This window comes from Talpa occidentalis, unplaced genomic scaffold (genome assembly GCF_014898055.3).
Source record: "Talpa occidentalis isolate TD23 unplaced genomic scaffold, MPIMG_talOcc4v2.1 talOcc4.12, whole genome shotgun sequence".
Lineage (NCBI taxonomy): Eukaryota > Metazoa > Chordata > Mammalia > Eulipotyphla > Talpidae > Talpa > Talpa occidentalis.
In genome coordinates this window covers 42573535-42591061 of record NW_023601212.1, presented here as the reverse complement: position 1 = coordinate 42591061, position 17527 = coordinate 42573535, and the positions used below count along the sequence as shown (strand labels likewise).

Below are 17527 nucleotides of genomic sequence, written 5' to 3'. Positions count from 1 at the left end.
GTTGCCCCAACCTCTGGCAATGACCACTCTGATTTCTATCTAAAAAATAATTACCTATTCTGGGCATTTCAGATTAACAGAATCATGTGTATATTATATCCAAAAGGGCAGGTTTATTATAAAAAATGGAAAGGAAAGAAAGGATGTCTATACAGACACCAGTGGGCATAAAGAGCTGCCCTTGAAAGGGACAGGTTTGTTAAGAGAGGCAGAGGAAGGCCTGCATAGTCACAGGTGGGCAGGAGAACTGCCCAGAATGTATATTATGTGGCCTTTTCTCTGGCTTGTCTCCCTCAGGCTGATGCTTTTGAGGTTCATCCATGTAGCTGTGTCAGGGCTCTATGCCTAGTGATGACTGAATAATATTCTATTTTAGGACTATTTAAGTATTGCTATGCACATGTACTTGTTTGTGTGCTGTTTTCAATTTTGGGGGTCTATATCTAAGAATGGAATTGTTAGGTCACGTGATAACTCTAGGTTTAATTTTTTGAGAAACTGCCAAACCATACCATTTATTTTAATACACTATATATGCCTCCCAAAGTCAGCCAGGAGAGAATTCTAAGTTCCCATTTTTCAGGGGAGGAAACAGGCTGGGCGAGGTGACACAGCACCATCCTGAGGCTGATGACCATTAGAATAGCTCCATTTGCTTAGTGACCCTGGGGTGCCAGAAACTTGTTAAGGGGGCTCCTGTAAGACTGGGCCCTCCAAGGTCTCACTGTCCCTAGAATCTGACAGATCTGGTTTTAACTCCCAACTTGGACAACTTCCTTTCTTTCTCTGAGTCTCCATCTCTCTGCCTATAGAAAGATCATACTCCAATCCCTAACTTATTGTGGAGAATGAATGTGGCAGTGTAGGCAGAGGAAGGACCTGTATTAAGCATTTTGACAGTGATAGGGCCTACAGAGAAGGATGAAAAGGCACCATGCATAGTTTAGGAATCTGTACTTACGCATTGTTTGACCTATGACTTGTTTGCTGTGAGTTAACTTTCCAGTCCAGGAGGCTCCTGGAAGAGTGATGGATGGCATTTCTGTCAGATACTGAGCTGTCCCTGAAGGACTGAAGTGCTCTAAATCCAGGTGCCAGTGGAGGGGAAGCTGCCAGGAAAACAGGGCACCATAAAACTCCCAGAAGTTGTTAACCACCTGGAGTGAAGGCTGTTTACTGATAACTGTCTTTGCTTAACTCACTATAAAATAGGCTGTTAGAGATGAGTTGTTAGAATGGTTTTCTTTGGAGCACAATGTTGGGTGTTCTTAGATTAGCTTGAGGATCTCATTAAAGTGCATATTAAAGAGCCAATCCCTGTCTTTTGTCTTTAGTTTGACAATTATGGCAGGCAGATAAGAATCTGTTTTTTTCTGGCAACACTTTGATGTACAGATGACTCAAAAAACCAAAAGAAGTAGTTAGCTGAGGCTCGGATGGGTAAAACAACTTACCAAAAGTCATACAGCAATTGATGACTGGATCCATGCAAACACGCAAGCGTGCTTGAGGTTTCCTGAAACTTAATTCTCTGGAAGCTACCAAAGCAAGATTCTTAAGGCAGGTCTTTTGGGTGGTGATGGTGGTGGGATTTGTTGCTGTGTTGCTTTGCTCTTTGAGGAACTGAACTTTGATAATACAGAATCTTGCTGAATCAGCCTGGGGTGACCCATGTTCACAAAGGACAACTGGTTACCTGGTAGAGGTCACCTTTGCCCCAACCCACTCACTCCTCTCTGCTCTATAGTTGATACAAGCACAGCCAGAGGCTGGCTTCAGGTGCCCAATAGAGGGTGGTTTGGGCACTTCCTTGCCTTTGGGCATTAGCTCCTGTTGTCCCTTTGCCCTGGAGGATCTGCCCTGCCTCTATCTCTCTTCCCCTTCTCTCTCATTTGCGCTTGCATACACAAAACCCTTCACAAACCACCCCTCTGATCTCCTCTCCTAGGGGGTTCCCCACTTCAGCTCATTGGCCCCTTGCTTCTTGAGGATGACACCCTCATTCAGCCCTAGGACCTTTGAGCTTACACTCCCTTTGCTTGGGATGCTCCTATTTATATCTTCCTTATCATTCAGTTCAAACATCAGTTTCTCCTAGAAACCTGGCCCCTTCTACCTTATCTAAGCTAGGTTCTTGGTCCCTCCCTGTACTCATTCTTTTTACTAATTTCCCTATCTGGCATTATCTTATTCATTTGCTTATTTATTGCTACTCATTTTTATTCATTTGCTTATTTATTGCTACTCCCCAACTTGGATGGAAACTTCAGGAGGCCAGGCACCTGTCCCGCTCAGGTCTGCATCCCAGGGTGTTCAGGTGTTCAATAAATGTCTGTCAACTGAATGGCTATTGGGTTTCTCATAAATATGAATTTTTTTTTGTTCCTAAATGGGCTCATGAGGATGAAGGCCTTCCATATGCTCGTTATCAAATCCAGAAAAGCTTCCTCAGACAGATTATAGGAGTTAAAATTCTGACTCTTTTTCCATCAGGCTGGGTAATCATGGTCATATCATTGACCTTCTCTGGCCCTCCAGTTTGTAAAATGAGGCCCTTCAGGTGCCCCACCTGCCCAAACATGGCTTCTAATCTTCCTTGAAAGATTAGGATTTTGCACACAATTTTGAGAAATTTAATGATTTCCCCAAACTCTAATTCTGGACTCCCTCTCCTGTTGATTATTCTTAAAATTGATTTATTCAGTGATCCAGTTAGTTAGCAGTTATTCAAGTGGTACCAATATTCTGTGCTCAGTTTCATGTGGAGAAATTCTGGGACCCCAAATTGCCCCAGACTGAGGGTCTGAGGTTCTTCCCAGCCAGGGGGCAACTGCAGGCAGACACCTCAGCCCCATGTGGTCATGAATGAGGAGCTAGTGTACAGCTTGGGAAGGGGGCATAGAAAGGCTATGGAGGAGGGGCTCCTCCACCTGGGTTCTGGAGGGTGAATAGGAGCTGGTCTGGCATGGAAGGGTTTGGCAGCAGAGGGAATAGCTTTAGGGAGCCTGAGGGAGGTCAGAGGAAAAAAGTAACATATATTTGGAAACATGTTCCTAAGGAGAGACTACTCTTCAGGTTGGCTCATCCTAAGGAGGCAGGAGGATGACCAACCTCATTTTACATTTGAGAAGAATGAGGCACAAATATACTAAGGCGTGTGCCCAAAGCCATGGAACTGATAGGAGCAGTCAGGCCTAGATGCTGAGGCTGCTCCTAAAGGTGCATTTTTTTTTGAAGATTTATTTATTTATACAAGAACTGGGGTACAGCCTAGAGGTGTGGGAGGATGAGAGTTTTCACCAGAGACAGAGCGGGGAGCAGAACAGGCTGACGGACTGAAAACACTGCTGAGGGGAGCAGCGGGCGAGGAAGGAGAAGTCTGCCACACCATGTGGGTATCTCCCTGGCCAGCCAGGAATGGAACCGGCACAGCAGAGGCTGTGGACAGCTTCACAGTGCTGTGCCCTAAAGGTGCATTCTATTGGCTGACAGACAAGAGAGGTATTTTGATAGGCCCAGGTCGGGGGAGAGCCAAGTCTGATTAGCTGAGGGACTGGAAGGTGGAAGTAAGTGGTAAGGTGGGCAAAGGCTCATAGGTTGGGAAGAAAGAAGGGGGTTTGATTGACTGAGGGTCAGTTGGCTAAGGAGCAGAAGGTAAATCTAGTTGAAGCAGAGTCTGATCAACTGTGGGCTTGACTGGAGGGGGGGACAGGGGGAAGAGTTCAATTGGATGAGAAATAGGAGATTGGAGTTTGATTGACTGAGAGATAGGAGAGCTTTAAATTGAAGGAGGTGTATTGGAATGGAGTCCAGCTGGCTGAGGGAGGTCTGAATGAGGTGTTGGTGACATTAGCAGTGTCACCTACCTTCCACTCCACAAATCCCGTGTCCCTGAGCCCTGATACAGGGAAGTGGAGATTTAGTCACTTGAACTATGGGGAAATAGAAACAGGTGTATGTGAAGGACAGGAGGGGTCTGGGTCAATCTAGACAAAGGCCAGCTTCCCCACCTCCATTGGCTCATCCAGAGTTACTGATCACTAGAATTTCTCACCCAGGCAGGAGAGGAACCACAGACTCTCTCCCAAACCCCCACAGAAAGAGGGGTCTTTGCACCTGAGTCTTCTCAGCTCCCTCCCCAACAGCACCCCCATCCCATTCTTCCCCATTTCTAGGGGACACACTCTCTATCTCTCTTGCTTCTGAGGATTCCTCCACTTTCCACTCATCTCAAGCTGTCTCCTTGCACCCACCTGGCTCTTAGTTGCTATCATCCTCCTCTTCCCTTGGAAATTCCCTCTCATATCTTTCTTCCCATGTGTAGGCTTTCTCTTTATTCCCCCTCTCTCTTTTATTCTCTATTTTACACTGATGTGACCTAGACCAAAAGCCCTGGAGTCACCCTTGACTCACCCTCATCCCATCCATCAACAAATTCTGGCCTGTTCAACCTTGAAAATAAATCCCAAATTTCACTACCTGTTACAGCTCTCGGTCCCTGTAGTGTGGCAGCGCAGGTCCAAGGCCAGTAGAGGGAGTCTTAAAATCTAGGTCAGATCCCATCCTCAGCACAGAACATTTCATGGTTCCCACCTTTATAAGAGTAAAAGTTCTCCTAGTGGCCCACCAGACCCTGAAGGATCTGCTCATCACTTCCCTGCCCTGGCCTCCTACTGTTCTCCCAATCATTGGCTCTGCTTGAGCCTCACTGGTCTTGGTTGTTCTCCAGTGTCAGAACCTTTGCCCAGGCTGTGCCCTCTGCCTGGATGCTCTTCCTCTAGATATCTCCTTCCTTCCCTCTGGGCTCCACTCAAATATCACCTCTTCAGACAGGCCTTTCTCATCTCCTTACCTCGCTGGATTTTTCTCTATAGGATATGCCATGTAGAACCCTCCTAAGTTATATGTTTTTAATTGCATGCTTTATGTCATCTCCAGAGAGTAGGAATGTGCTATGTTGTTCATTACAGTACAATGTCTGGTGTCTCTGGGAATTTAACGTCTGTTGAATGAATATGTGCTGTCTGCCAAATGGGATTGGGAAAAATGCAGTCCCATGAGAAATGTGACAGACCCTGTCAACCTGCATGGAGCTCACAGTCCTATCTAAGGAGAGACAGTAGCTAAACAAATCCTTCCAGACTGATTTTTTTCTGAGGAAGTTCAAGACCTGTAGGTGCATTGAGTATGGGCTTGAACTGAACCCAGAAGTTGGGCAAGACCTCAGAGAAAATTTGAGCTTAGACCTGTAGTATAAGGAAGAGTAGTTGAGTAGATGAGAGGAAAAAGAATTCCAACCAGAAGGAAGAGCATGTGCAATGGTTTTGAGGTGGGAGACATGGCCTTGGTGGGTCTGGTAAAAATGATTATGAGCAGCTGGTGCGTGGATCGAGAGCAAGAGAGCTATGAGTCATGAGTTCCCCCATTTTCTCCATACCTTTGAACTGCTCCTGTTTTTGCTTCAAATCTCTTATATCTCCTGTCCCATCTTCACCCTTCTGTTTTGTTTCCTGGGAGTCTGACTCCTGGAGACAACTCAACAGGCCCTTTTGCCTCGTGGCTTGCAGTTAAATTCAACCAATGGGGAGCCACAGCAAGCATTGGTGGGAAGGAGGAGGGTTAAGTCAGGGTATTAATAACTCATCTCCTTTCTTATGTGGTCCAATGCAGGCTGGCTATGTTCCTCTGCTAAAGGTTCACAGTTCCTGCCACTAAGTCCTCTCCACACAACCCTATCTGATCTGAGTTCCAGTAACTGCTTTGGCCTCTTGGTCCCCTACCTCAGGAATGAAAATTAGCCCCTGGCATACTATCCCTTTGAAAATAGACCTTTATTAAACTATTTTCAAATTACCCCATTCGAGTGCTTTGTTTCCTGCCAGCACTTTTTAAAAATTGAGGTGAAATTCACATATGCTGATTCATAAAGCAATTCTATGTTTAGCTTCTTAAGGAACCACAAAACTGTTTTTGTACAGTAGTGGCACCATATTACACCCCTCCCTAATAGTGTTTGAGATCTCTTGTCTTAATCTGTGCCCCTAAAAGTCTGAGCTTCTGGAGCCCCAGGAAAGGCTCCTCCTACACTCCATGCCATGCTCTGCCTTATCTGCTTCCAGGTGTCTTCCTGGTACCATCTTCCTGGCCTGGCCACTGCCTTTACTTCCTCTCCTCCTTCCCTAACCTCAGTCTCTTGAGCCCTGACTATTGCCAGGCTGCAGACTCTGGTGACCTGATAATCACACGGCCCTGGCCCTTTCTTGAGTCTGGGCTTCTTGACCTCTGGGCACAGGTGACAGAACCTATTACCACTCTTTCTCAACCTCCTGGATGTTGACCACTTCTATCTGCAGCTCTGTCTGTCTATAGCCTCTCCAAATGTAGCTGTGATCAACGCCTCTATCTCTCCATTCTCTTCTCTGTCCACCTCCCTCCAAAATGACATTACTGACTCACTCCTTGGTATCCACTGTCTTCCCAATGCAGGTGACTTGGAGATGCTCATTTTCTTACGGACCTGGTGGCCTCTTCGGTGTCTCTCTGAATGGCCCATAGGGTCTTTTAGACCCAAGGTAACTCAACCTTTCTCTACAGTGCTAGCATTTGGCGCTAGATCATCCTCTGGGGGTGCTGGTGGTAGTCCTGAGTGCTGCTGCGTGCTTGCCTATGAGAAGTAATTTTGAGAAATTACTGGCACTAGAGAAATTAAATAGAGAAATTACTGGCACTAGATGCCAGTGGCAACCTCTTCTACAGTGTAACAATGGAAAGTATCTCTGGACATTTCCATATGGCCCCTTGGGGGGGCACAATTCAACCTAGTTAAGGATTGCTGAGATAGCTTGAATTGAGCTGCAGAATGGAAGAGCTGATATTTGTCCAGCCGGTACTCTGTGCCAAGTATGGGCCTCATGCCCTGCGAACACCACCTTGCCTCATGCCCATCTCTGCCATTTTATCTGTAAAGGGATGGAGGCTACAGTGGAGCCACAACCTACCCAAGGTGACATGACCAGGAAGCCCACTGCCATGGATTTCTCATCCTAAGGCTTTTCAACTTGCTCTTTACTGGTCTTCATCTCTCTGAAAGCAGAGAAGTGGGGCTGACACCTGTTCCTGTCCTCTGCTTTCTTCTCCCCTCCCTCTCGCTCCTCCTCTGTTTCCTGTAACCTCACAGGCAGCCAGTTATCAATGAAGATACCTTCAATATCTCTAAAAATTCATATCCCTAAAAAAAATAAGCTCCCATGTGCTTCAAAACCAACCAACAACAGGTGGTTCCTCCCCTGCTTAAGAGCTCTTGGTAGCTCCTCATTGTTCACTACATCAACCCTCAGGCATGCAAACTGGCTTTAAGACCCTACAGGAAAAAAAAAAAAAAAGACCCTACAGGTCCATCCCTGCACCCCTCCCATCTCCTAACCTCTCACACCCCAAGTCCAGGGAAAGCTACCTGCATGGCGATACCCTCTGGTTTCTATGTGCAGGAGCCCAACCCCCTCTTCTGCACCTGTTGAAATCCAATCTCTCCCTGAAGTCCCAGCTCAAATGTCACATCCTTCACACAACCTTCCCTGGCCTTTCTTCTGCCAAAGCAGCGAAACTCTAATTATTTGTATTGCCTTCTTCACCTTGAAATGCCACCCCCTTCCATCTCCTGGGGCAGGGTGGGGGGCAGGCTTGTAACAAATAAGAAAGCATTATTGAAATAAAGAGGGATAAAAAAAATCTTGGCTAAGTTTATTACCTGCTGAGGTAAGTGGAACCTCTTACAATTGTTTTAAAATATCCTTCTTCAAGTTTTGAGCCCATCTGCTTCTTGCTTCTTTTTTTTTTTTAATTTTGGAAAGATGGGTCCACTAATATTTGCCAAACTCAAGTTGAGAGATCTTTAGCCTCTTCCTCCATCTTCATCTGAATTGGATAGTAAAGTTTCTGGTTCTGAAATTTCAGCCCTCCCATCATCTGTCACTATCTTAATCCTATACTTATTACCTTTCTATTACTTAATAGTTTTATTTCAGTGCTCTTCCTTATTTATTTTAAAACAACATATCTATTTCTATTATTATGTGCATTGGATGGTGGGTTGAATGTCTAGTCCAAATATATATTTTCTCTTCTGTGTATCAAGACAGGTCTCTTATTTAACATAAGTACATAAGAAATGAATAGAAAATGTTTCTCCATGAGTCATCTAAAATTACTGGACTTAATAGCTAAGGATACTTGTAACCAATCAGGGTATTTTTTTTTAAAGATTTATTTATTTATGCATACAAGAACTGCATACAGGCCAGAGTTGTAGGGGGTAAAAGGATTCACCAGAGACAGAGTGGGGACTAGAACAGGCAGACTGACTGAAATACACTGCTGAGGGGAGCAGCAGGAGAGACAGGAGAGGGCTTCTGCACCATGTGGGTCATCTTCCTGACCAGGGCTCGAACTCGTGCTGCAGTGGCTGTGAACAGCTTCATAGTGCTGACACTTAACCCCTTGCGCCACAGACTTGTGAAAATTCATCCATCCATCCATTCATCCACCCACTCACCCATCCATCCATCCAACATTTATTCTCTCCCCCATAGGCTATATTGAGATATAATTGACAAATAAAGACTGTATGTATTTAAAGTAAACAATGTGAGTCAACATTTATTCTTATTATTCAAGTTTCAGCTAGGGCCCTGCCGCTCAATCACAAACAGTAACCTCACCTTCATCCCATTACAAACCTCTGTACATTACAGCCCCCTATTGGTGGAAATGTCTGCTTTTGTTTCCCTATTTGAATGTCACTTTCATAAGGACAGGAACTTCATCTGATTTTATTCTCTGCCATATTTCAAGCATCAAGGACAATAGTTGGAGCAACTATTCTGCTGTTGCATGGATTTATTCCAACCCCAGTGCCTAGCCCTGCACTCACTAATCCCAGGGTCCTGTCTTTGAGGAGACCTCAGTCTTGAGGAGTGGGGGAGACAACCTGGTTACAACAGTACTTGTCTAACTGGAGAGTCCATGTGAACTGGATTTTCTGGAAAAGGAGAAGACTGGAAACTCCATGCACTTACCCAGCATTTCCTGCGTACTAAAATATAGACGTGCTCCCTACACCTTCAAGCAGAGGTTCACAGCCTTGGCTTTGTTGATATGTGGGGCCAGATCATTTTCTGTGGTGAGGTACAGTCTTGTACAGTGCTTACCCTGTGCACTGTAGGAGGTTTAGCACCTCCTTGGTTTCTACCCACTAGATGCCAAAAGCACCCCACTCCCAGGTGTAATGACCAGACATGTCTCCAGCCATTGCCAAGTGTCCTCCAGGAGGTGGATTGCTTGGATGAGACCCACCGCACTAAAACATTACATTCTGAGATTAGTGCATGGTGTGTAATGTGTGGAACATTTGTACTGTCTGACTTTAGAGTCCATGCTTTGGTTTTTTTAAAAGATTTATTTATTTATTTATGCATACAAGAGCTGGGGTACAGGCCAGAGGTGCAGGGGTGAGAAGATTTACCAGAGACAGAGTGGGGAAACAGAACAGGTAGATTGACTGAAATACACTGCTGAGGGGAGCAGCGGGCGAGTCAGGAGAGGTCTGCTGCACCATGTGGGTATCTCCCTGGCCGGGGATCGAACTTGTGCTGCAGTGCATGCGGATAGTTTCATAGGTTGCATCTTAACCCCTTGCACCACCAGGGAGGCCCTAGAGTCCATGCTCTGACCACTGTGCTTTGCCTTAGGCCTTGCTTCCTGGCTCTGGGGTCTTCACTATCTCTCTGCTCCTCCGCTTGGCTAACCAGCTCAAGATCAGACCTCCCATCTGTTTGGGGCCCTCCAAAACCAGTACTGGCTTCACTGGCCAAGCATTAAGTCTAACTCCACCCCTAATTTTTTTTTTTTTTTTTTTTTGTAAATCAGAAGACTCTGGAATGATCATCCTGGGTCAAGGGTGGGGGGAGCTGAATGCCCTGGCCCTTTTGTCGGCCTCTTTATGGTTTACTGTGGTTTTAACTTTGGAACTCATGGGAAGTAGCACATTGTCTTCTAATAGCTTCTGCTTTCTCAGTGGCCGACTTAGCCCCTGCCTGAAACCTGAACCCAGATAGTCAAATCTCTTCTTGGGCCTGCAGCCTGTGCCTCAGTTTCCCCAAGCCTGCAATAATTTTGGCGATTTTGCTTTTTCTACTCTCTGATGCCTTTTTTTCTCTTTGACAGGTATTTCCTGGGTGTCTGGTATGTGCAAGACCATTTGCTCTGTTCTGGGGAGGTGGTGGGGAGCTAAGGCCAACTGTGAGTCCTCCAATTTGTCTGCCCACTTCATAGGCAGACAGGCTGCTGCCTAGGTCCGCCACCCACCTACCTACCAACCCAGGAATGGTATCTGTCTGACATCCTAGAGGGTGGGGCTGACCCTGTCTGAACACATCTGGAGCAGATGAGCTGGCCAAAGACAACATCCTGGGAGAAAGGCCAGGTGGTGGGCAGTGGGTGCATGGTCTGTGTTGCTTGTTGAAGCTGGAGGTCTTCCTGGAGGAGGGAGAGGTTGCTGTTGGCTACAGAGTCCCAAGGAAGTGGTTTGGCCACAGGGCCCAGAGGAAGCAGAAGGGCTGAGTTCCAAAGACTGGTGGAATCTGAGGATTACTGGGGGTCCTAGAGGAGGCTCCTGGTGGCACGCAGGGGAGGTGCATGGGGCACCAGGTGCTTAGGGACCCTTGTCCCAGCTTGAGAACAGGCCCTGAGGTGTGGGACATGGGGAGTATGGGTGTGGAAGGAGAATATTTAGGAATGGTTTAGAGGGGGATCTCCGTGCTAATGGGAGCCAGGTAGGAACTACGGGGCAGGGAGTCTAATGGTTGGGATCTTCTGGGGGTTCATGTCTTTTTGTCTCTCCATGTCTTTCGCTGTCTCCCTCTCTGTCCTTTCTTCCTCTATGTCTCCACCTGTCGCTCTCCCCAACTCAGACTCTGTCTTTCCCTTTCCGTCTCCATGCTTCCATGTCTCTTGTTATCACTATCTCTGGGGCCGCGCCTCGGTCCCTCCCAGCGGCTGGAGACACCGCGGGGGGCGGGCGGGGGGAGGGGCGGGCCCTGGGCGGCACGCGGAGCGGCCGGGCGGGGTTAAAGGGCCGGGCAGCGGGATCAGCCCATTCAGAGCTGAGGTTGCGGCGCGGGTGGATCCGGATCTAGGACCTGAAGTCGAGACCCGCAGGGTGAGTGCGAGCCGAGGGGCGGTAACAGGAGCGCTGTCGCGGGCGTGCTCTGTAACCCTAGGAGCTTTGGCTCCAGTTCCGGCGGGGCAGGTGCAGGAAGTCTGTGCCGGGGGCCGGGGATTCCCAGGACCCCGGACAGGGCTGTGTGCCCTGGACACTTGGGGCTGAGGAAGTGGAAGATATGTCCCTGACGGTCGCTTCATTGTGCACGGTTTTTAATGTTTGCATCTCGGGTCCTAGGTGTATCCTTCTTTCTGGTTGTCCTTGGTGAGAAGTGGCCTCAAGAAGAGCTTCCCCTTGTCATCAGGAGATGAATCCCTCTCACAGCACCTTAGGGTGATGCGGGATTTCTCCACTCCACATTATCTTAAAGCCATGTTCAAGCGATACTTTACACTTCTTCTGTGGCTGTGGTAAAGTCCATTCTCTTCACAGACTCTCCATCCTCCCAGGACCGGCACAGGAGTTTCAAGTGCTTCTCTCTGTGAAAAAAGGATGCTCTCCTGGGCCCCAGAGTTGGCTGTGAGGGGTAGTTATGGAAGGTCTCACACAGTTGGTCTCAGCTGATATTTGTTGGATGCTGGGGAGATGATGCTTCCTGGCCCTCACCAGGGGATAAAATAGACAACCTGGACCATGTAAGGTGTTTGCAGTCCACCAGCTGGGGTGTCTTAGGCTGGAAGTAGGAGGGAGACAGTGGGGAAGTTGGAACTTGAACAAACCAACCCTGTCTGACCCCAACATCCTGGCACTTTCTTATGGCCCAGGCTGCTCTGTAGAGCCCAGCTTGGGTTTCCGAGTTGTAACATTAACTCTGTGCTGGTATCCGGTGGTGACCTCAGTTGGTATCTGCAGAGGGGATAGATGACTCAGGAGACATTCAGAGAATGGTACCCCATTTCTTCTCCCTGGCAAATCTTGGGTTGAATTCTCCAAATCCCAGATGGCCTGGTAACAATAAAGAATACCCTGGCCACACCAACAACAATTTGAAGTCCCTTTGATCAAAGGCTTACTATGTGCCAAACCCTGAGCTAAGCACGTTAGAAATGCTTTGTGTTCATCATAGTCCTGTGAAGTTAGTATATGGCTCCCGTCTAATCAATGAGGACATTGAAGCTCAGAGAGGTACAGACATTCACCTGTGGTTACAAAGCTAAGAGGCAGAGCTTTCTGGAATGCTTTCTGAGGATCATGTCCAACCATGGGCACACTTGGTTGAGATGGTTGGCAGAGAGGATTGCAGCACTGGTGGTTTTAAACCTGGTGGTTTTAAAACTTTATTTCCTGCCAGGATCTCCTTTGGCCCAAGGAAGCTGCAGGTAAAAGCTTATAATATGCACCAAGCTGCAGTGATAATCACCATTTCTTGCCCTGATGAGCCAGAAATGTTCCTGAAGCTCTTTTCCCAAACCCCAGGAATTTGGGGTAAGCCCCTTCTCGCCTCAAACCCTCTGGGGCCTGGCACTTTGGAAGAACGTGAGTCTGGTGTGGGATAGTTCTTTGGCTTTTAAGGGACCAGGGGATGCCATGAGCCTGGAGAGGGGCCAGGAAGAAAGAGGGAGCAGGGCTGGGGTGTGGGGCAATAGGGCTAGTGTTGGGTGACTGGATGTCAATCTTCCAGCAGGCCCCAGCAGATATGTAATTTCTGGGGAGCCAGGGTCCAAATCCTGTATTTCTTCTTAGGAGCCCACATACCTTGTATGACAGGTCTCTGGCTGGTGGCTGGGCTAACCTGACAAACCAGAGCTCCCTGGGCGTGGGCTGGGCCATGGAACCAGTCACTGGCACCTCCATTTCCAGATAATGCAGTCCCCAGTTGGATGGGTGGGGCCATCTGCCAGGGCGGGGGTGCTGGGTGCCATACCTGGCATTTGGATGAGACTGGGGCCAGTGCAGACAGGAGTGGGCGTGTCAGCCTCCCACATCATCCTCTGAGTGTCAGCTTTGAGTTTTTCTTGCTGCGATAAAATAGTAGTAATAGGGACAGGAATATGGTAATCCCCTCTATCTTCAGTTTCCCTTTCTGAAGTTTCAGAAAACTTCCATCAAATGTGGTCTAAAAATATTCTGTAGAATAAGATGTTGGGGGTGGGGAGAGAAAGTAAAAAAGAGAGAGAGAACATTCACAAAATTGTTATTACAGAATATTACTATAATTGTTATTATAGTATATTACTATAGTTCTGTTTTATTTTATGTTATTGTTAATTCCTTATTCTGCCTAATTTATGAATTTAACTTTATCATAGGTATGTGTGTAAAGTTAAAAAGTAGTGTCTATAGGGTTTGGGACTATCTATGGCTTAAATTATCCTCTGGGGATCTTGGGACATCTCACCTGAGGATATGGTGGGGGTGGGGGGAACTGCTGTAATGGCTAAGATTTTGCTTTTTTGTGCCAAGTCTCACCTCAATGAAGTTTCCTAAACACCCTTAGGTGGTAGGTGCTGCTATTATTTACCCATTTCATTTTATTTTTAAAATTTTAAGTCAAATATATACATATGGGAAAGTGTACCTTCCAGAACTGAACAGTTTAAAAGTTTTTGCAAATTGAACATATGTATACCACCAGATCCCAGATTGAGAAAGGGAACCTGTGACCCAGAAAATGCAGCCCCCTCACCAACTGAAACGCCTTAATTTATTTTTTTTTCATTAATTTCAATCATTTTAGACTTTATTTTTAGGTCAGTTTTAAGTTTACAGAAAAATTGTGCAGACTATGTGAAATTCTGTATACCCCCTAACTCCCCACAAAGTCTTCTACCATCAACAGTCTGCATTAGTGTGATCCTTTTGTTACAATTGATGAAACAGTATTGATACTTTATTATTAACATACATTCAGTTTATATTCCAGTTCACACCTCATGTGGAAAGTCATCTAATTAATTTTTATAGTTAATTAAAATGTTTTTGAATGGGAAAATGTGTTCACAGTTTAGAAAATAAAAAGGTCCCCAAAGGGGGACAGTGAAAATTAAATCTTACTTCCTCCTCTGGCCCTGGTTCTTTGGGGTCCCATCCAGTGACAGTCATCATAATATGTTCTTTATGGCATTTTGAAAAATGGAGACAAAATTCATCTACTATAAAATAACAATTTAAAGGTGAACAATTGCATTTAGGGTATTCACATTGTGCAACCATCACCTCTATCTAGTTCCAGAACACTTTCATCACCCATTTAAAAAGACTCCCATCCCTATTCCCGTCCCGACTCCTGTCCCCCTGATCCTGACAACCACTCATTTGCTTTCTCTCTGTGCCTTTGTCTGTTCTGGATGTTTCCTATAAGTGGTCTTTTGTGCCTGGCTTCTCTCACTCAGAGTCATGTTTTAAAGGTTCATCCACATTACACCATATATGAGCGCTTCATTCCGTTTCATGATGAATAATATTCCATGGTGCAGATATGTCACATTATATTTATCCATTTGTCAGTTGATGGAGACTTGGGTTGTTTCCACCTTCTGGATTTTGTGAAGCTCTGCTATGAATATTTGTACACAAATATCTCTTTGAACCACCGTTTTCCATTCTTTTAGATATATACCTAGCAGTGTAACTGCTGAATCATGTGGTAATTCTATCTTTGACTTTTTGAGGACTCATCAAACTCTTTCCCACTGTGGCTGCCCCACCTCAGAGCTTTTTGTAGTAGCTTCTTTCAAGGGCATTGAATGGAAATGCTGTTGTTTGGAAATCAGGAGGAACCCTGCTGTAGAGTGTGGACAGCCTCTCCTAGGCTCCCATTATCAAGCTCCTCCTCTGAGTATCAGCTGGGCCTCTTGCTACTGTTTTGTCACTGGGAAAACTATGGCAGAGTTAGGCTACAGTCAGGCTGCCTGGGGGAAAGAGGTGACCACATAGCCCCTTCTTGGCTGGCTATAATGACTTCCTTCCCATCCTTGGTAATCCTGAAAAAGATGTCCCTTTTAGGGCCACGAACAGAAAAGGTCACTGGGGTGGACCCAGAGATTATCTTTTACAGACACCCCACCTTTATGGGGAAATCGAGGTCCAGATTACACAGCCAGTTAGTGGAGAATCCAGCTCCTTGTGTTGTATGTGTTTAATAAGAAAGCCCCCTTCTTTTTAAAATTAATTAATTAATATATATTTTACATTATTGTTCTTTCTTTTTTACAATGTTTTCTTTCTTTTCTCAGGTGTAGTCCCCATTGAATTTCCACCACCATTTCACCTGTGTACCATCACCACAGTCCCTTGTGCTCTTCCTGCTCTCGTTTTGATCCCTCTCCCTCCCCCTCTCTTGCAGAATGTCTCGGATTGCCTGTTTATTTTTGTTTTGTTGTGTTGTGTTTTTTAATTGTTATTATTTCCCCCCCCCCGATCCCTTATTTGGTTCCCCTATATTCCTGCTATCAGTGAAATCATCCAATATTTTTCTTTTTTCTTCTAACTTATTTCACTGAGCATAATCCCTTCTAGCTCCATCCATGTTGCTGTGAATGACATCAGTTTATCTTTTTTGATTGCTGAATAATATTTCATTTTGTATATGTACCACGTCTTCTTGATCCAGCAATCTATTTTTGGGCTTTTGGATTGTTTCCAAGTCTTACCTATTATAAATAGTGCTACAATAAATATAGGGGTGCAGGCATCCTTTTGAATTAATTATTTTGTGTCCGTTGGGTAGATCCCTGGGAGTGGAATTGCTGGGTCATATGGTAGTTCCATTTTTAGTAGTCTGAGGAATGTCCATGCAGCTGTCCAAAGTGGTTGGACCAGTTTGCAGTGTAGGAGAGTTCCTTTTTCACCACATCCTTGTCAGCATTTGTTGTTGCAATTTTTTAAAAATATGTGCCATTCTTACTGGTGTAAGGTAGTATCTCATTGTGGTTTTGATTTTCATTTTCTTGATTATGAGGGATGTTGAATATTTTTTCATACATCTGTTGATTTTTATTTTCATTTTCATTTCCCCTTTGGAGAAGTGCCTTTTAAGTTCTTCTGCCCATTTTTTTTTTTTTTTTTTGTGGGATACTCTCCAGTGGCCGGGGATCGAACTGGCACTGCAGAGGCTGTGGGCAGTCTCGCAACCCAGTGCTCAACCGCTGTGCCACCAGGGGAGGCCCACTTCTGCCCATTTTTTGACAGGATTGTTTACTTTGTTTTTGTTGAGTTGTGTGAGTTCCTTGTATATCTTTGTGATCAATCCCTTATCAGTTGTGTGGAGTGCAAAAATTTTCTCTCAATCAGTAGGGTGTGTCTTTGTTTTGGTTAATGTCTCTTTTGCTGTACAGAAACTTTTTAGTTTGATGTAATCCCAGCCATTTATCTTTTTCTTCACTTTCTTTGCTTTGGGGATGAGATGTATGTTTTGTAGTGTTTTATCTGTGCTTTCTTCTATATATTTTATGGTTTCAGGTCTATGTTTAGTTCTTCTATCCATTTTGAGTTGATTTTTGTGCATGGTGTGAGGTAGTGGTCTAGTTTCATTCTTTTGCATGTGGTGGTCTAGTTTTTCCAGCACCATTTATTGAACAAACTGTCATTGTTCCATTGTGTATTCTTTGCTCCTTTGTCAAAGATTAGTTGTGATATATGCACATATATGTGCTTTTATTTCTGAAGTAAGCCCCTTTCATGTAGGTTCTTCACTCATATCTCTGCCCAGATACCCTTCCCCTGAGAGACCCTCTTAGACCACTCTCTCTAAAAGAATTCTCTCTTACTCTGTGTATTAATGTCCTATGCTGCTGTATTAAATGCACCAGTGCATTTAAAACAAAACAGATTTACTGTCTGAAATCCTAGTGTCAGTAGGATAGTGCTTTCTCCCAAGGTTCTAGGAGAGAATCTTTCCCGCTTCTTCCAGCTTCTAGGGGCTCTAGGTGTTTCTTTGTTTGAAATCACCTATTCTCTGCCTACAGTTTATATTGTTTTTCTTTCTTTTGTGCATCAAATCTCCATCTCCATTTCTCATATAAAGATACTTGTGATTCTAGTTAGTACCTATCTCAATAATCCAGGATAATTTTTTCCATCTCAAGGTTCCTTAAGTTAATCTCACCTGCGAAGACTTTGTCATATAAGTCACAGGACCAAATTCCAGAGATTTGGACCTCATTATTTTTTTCAGGGAAGGGGGGATATTCACCTTCTTCCCCAATCTGATTTTTACCACCTGTATGACGTAGCCATTATATGGGGTTCCATCATTTGTACTGGTGTCACCTTCCATGAAGGCCTGGACCTGCTTGACATTATCTCCCCAGTGTCTAGAATAGAGTCACTTGTATAGTCAGGGTGCAAAGAATATTTGCCAGCTGGATG

At 45.3% G+C, this 17527-nt stretch overlaps 1 protein-coding gene across 2 annotated transcripts in view; it reads left to right on the top strand.

The window, feature by feature from the left end:
- Positions 1-1411: 1411 nt before the first annotated feature.
- The window catches only part of LOC119240021 (ultra-long-chain fatty acid omega-hydroxylase), a 37740-nt gene continuing 21624 nt past the window's right edge, over positions 1412-17527 (top strand). The window contains exons 1-3 of one of the 2 annotated variants that reach the window (XM_037504391.1): positions 1412-1417; positions 3665-3669; positions 9543-9547. The gene's annotated coding sequence lies outside the window, so the exon portion shown is untranslated. Of the gene's footprint in view, positions 1418-3664; positions 3670-9542; positions 9548-11181; positions 11216-17527 lie in introns of those variants that run through there. The other variant, XM_037504392.1, reaches the window with a different exon arrangement.